Source organism: Mandrillus leucophaeus, unplaced genomic scaffold (assembly GCF_000951045.1).
Source record: "Mandrillus leucophaeus isolate KB7577 unplaced genomic scaffold, Mleu.le_1.0 Scaffold109, whole genome shotgun sequence".
NCBI lineage: Eukaryota > Metazoa > Chordata > Mammalia > Primates > Cercopithecidae > Mandrillus > Mandrillus leucophaeus.
In genome coordinates, this window is record NW_012099098.1 from 386,480 (window position 1) to 389,579 (window position 3,100).

The 3,100-nt window shown below is 54.9% G+C and overlaps 1 protein-coding gene across 1 annotated transcript in view; it reads left to right on the plus strand.

Annotated features, from left to right (window-relative positions):
- The window catches only part of WDR34 (WD repeat domain 34), a 76,283-nt gene that overhangs the window by 67,882 nt on the left and 5,301 nt on the right, over window positions 1-3,100 (plus strand). The window lies entirely within an intron of this gene.

The window sequence follows — 3,100 nt, forward strand, 5'->3', positions numbered from 1 at the left end:
TGTGTGTGTGTGTGTGTGTGTACGTGTGTATGTGTATAAATGAATGTCTGCTTTGTGCCAAATACCGTGCAAAGTGCTGGGGATTCAAAGATCAGACAGTCTTATGCGAGGGGACTTGCGGTTCACTAGGACACAGACAAGCAGAGGGAATTGAGTGGCCTGTGGAGATGAGGGTGGGTACCAGTGCTGAGGCCTCTCTGTTCAGAAGAGAACTGTCCTGGTGAGTCCGGCCCCCTTCCTTCCTCCGGGTTTGCCTCCTGGCCCAGCTCGAATCCTGCATGAGATGGGAAGGAGGGAGTGTGGCAGTCCAGGGCCTTGTCATTGTCCCTTGGCCACCTGGGGAAAGCCCCTCACAGCAGCAATCATTGCTTCTGCCCGGAGAGCCTTCGTTTGGTGAAGATTGGGCATGTCTTTAAGATAGGGAGGCTGGCTTCTCCTTCCCTTTCTGATGTTTGTACCTGTGCCAGGTACAGCTAAGCAGGGGACCAGGAATAGTAGGCGTGGTGGCAGGGTGGAGAGCAAGGCCTCTGGGGGCGGTGCTGTGCCTCCCGCCCAGCAGCTCATAGTGGATGCCGGAGCTGCCATTGCTCGCCCGGGTGCTGGGAGGGCTGCCTGCTGAGGGAGGCAGCTGGGGTGGTGTGTGAAGCTGGGGTGTTCATGGGCATCAGACCATGTGTCTGCCAGGGTGCTGGTGTGAGCCGACATGGTTCTGCCTGCCCTCCACGTCTTCAGAAATGGAGCCCTCTGGCTCCTCCAAATTGTACCAAAAGTCTGGGGCAGGGTCTCACTGGCCTGTGTGGGTCCCTTGGCCAGCCCTGAATTGGTCCCTGGGGCTGAGGTGCGGACACAGTGCTCTGGTTGGCTGGCATTGATTGACTGTGGGACATAGGAGAGTCAAGGGGCCATCTCCAACCCAGACCTCACTGAGAGAGGCTCCTAGCCGGAGATCCATCGCACCTAGGAGGAGGTCCAGCAGGAGGGGCAGGCAGGGGGCTGGGCGGGGGCTGGGCGAGAACAGCCAGGTGGTGATGCTTGTTTTCACCCTCCCCCCAGAAAAGTTGCCAGACGGCCAGCATTGCCACTGCCAACGCGTCCGCCCAGGCCTGGAGTCATGTGGACGCCCAGGTGCAGACGGAGGCCCCTGTGCCCGTCAGCATGCAGCCCCTGTCCCGGTACGACATGTCTCGGCTCACAGCCTTTCTTCGGAGAGTGGAGACCATGGTCATCCGAGAGCTGAACAAGAACTGGCAGAGCCACGCGTTTGATGGCTTCGAGGTGAACTGGACCGAGCAGCAGCAGATGGTAGGGGATGGGCTGGTGCAGCCTCGGGTGGAGCCCCTGCTCCACTTCTGTCTCCCCTTGTTTTCCTTCCCACAAATAACAGCCGTGCCAGTCGTCGTCACGGTCAGCAGTCACCAGGCTCTAACGTCCTGCCTGGTACTGGGCTAGGTTCCCTAAGAATAAGTCAGTGAGTCTTCACTGCTGGCCTTGAGGTAGGTTTTGTTCTGTCCACTTTACGGTTAGGGAGATAGACATCCTGTGTGGAAGTAACGTCCAGGGTGAAACTGAGCGGGTGAGCAGTGGAGGCAGAGGCTGGAGCCCGGGTGGCCCGGCTGCTCTGCCTCCCCATGTATGGTACAGTGAGGGCCTTCTTTGGGCCAGGCCCAATTTAAGAATGTCTCCTGTGGTATCTTATTCACTCCTGAAAACAACTGTATGAGGCCGGGCGCGGTGGCTCACGCCTGTCATCGCAGCACTTGGGAGGCCGAGGTGGGCGGATCACCTGAGGTCAGGAGTTCCAGACCAGCCTGGCCAACATAGTGAAATCCCGTCTCTGCTAAAAATACAAAAATTAGCCAGGCGTGGTGGTGCACGCCTGTAGTTCCAGCTACTCGGGAGGCTGAGGCAGGAGAATTGCTTTAACCCGGGAGGTAGAGGTTGCAGTGAGCTGAGACTACACCACTGCACTCCTGCCTGGACAACAGAGCAAGACTCCTTCTGAAAAAAAGACAAACAAAAAAAAAACAACTGTATGAGGTAGTGCTATTATAATCTTCAGTTTATAGATGAGGCTGAGAGAGGCTAAGTGACTTGTCCAGGGCCACACAGCTATACCCTGGCTGAGCCAGAACTTGAACCCCAGTCTCTCTGGTTTCACTACCATGCTCCAGGTCATCTGCCCTCCAGGTACAGTCCAGAGTCATGACCCTGTAAACACTGATGGGCAGTTGGGCAGACAGCATTGGGTTTGAGATGAGGGAGCTTGTGTCTTTGTCTTTTTTTTTGAGACGGAATCTTGCTGTTTCACCCAGGCTGGAGTGCAGTGGCATGATCTTGGCTCACTGCAACCTCCGCCTCCCAGGTCCAAGCAATTCTCCTGTAGCTGGGATTACAGGCACCCGCCACCACACCTGGCTAATTTTGTGTTTTTGGTGGAGACAGGATTTCACCATGCTGGGCAGGCTGGTTTCGAACTACTGACCTCAGGTGATCCACCTGCCTGAGCCTCCCAAAGTGCTGTGATGACAGGCGTGAGCCACCGCACCTGGCCAAAAAAATGTTTTTAGAGTTAGGGTCTTCCTATGTTGCCCAGGCTGCACTTCACATGGGCTCGAGATGCTCCTGCCTCAGCCTCCTGAGATGATTTTTTACAAAGTGTAAACATTTCTTGAACCAGAACACAGATCAACAAAGTGAACATTACCAGGCCCGCAAGAGCTTCCTTCTACCTCCTAGCCCACTGTATAGCCTTATTTGAAAATAATGGGTTCATGCACATTGTGGCTTGGATTGGTGCTGCATTCCTTTTTACAGCTGCATAGTGTTCCATCGACAGACCACATTCATTTAGCCACTCATCAGCTGATGGACGTTTGGGCTGTTCCCCTTTTTGTGTATTGTGAGTCATGCGCCTGTGTCCGGCGGACATGAGTTTTCATTTCTCTTGGGTCTAAACCTAGGAGTGGAGTTGCTAGTCCTGGTCTCCTGCCAGCTTGTTCTCCACAGCAGAGGCACCTCTTGCACGTGCTCCAGCCCTGCCCGGGGTATGGCTGTGGAGTGGGGAGTCTTTCCAGTGGATTTTTTTTTTTTTTTTTTTTTT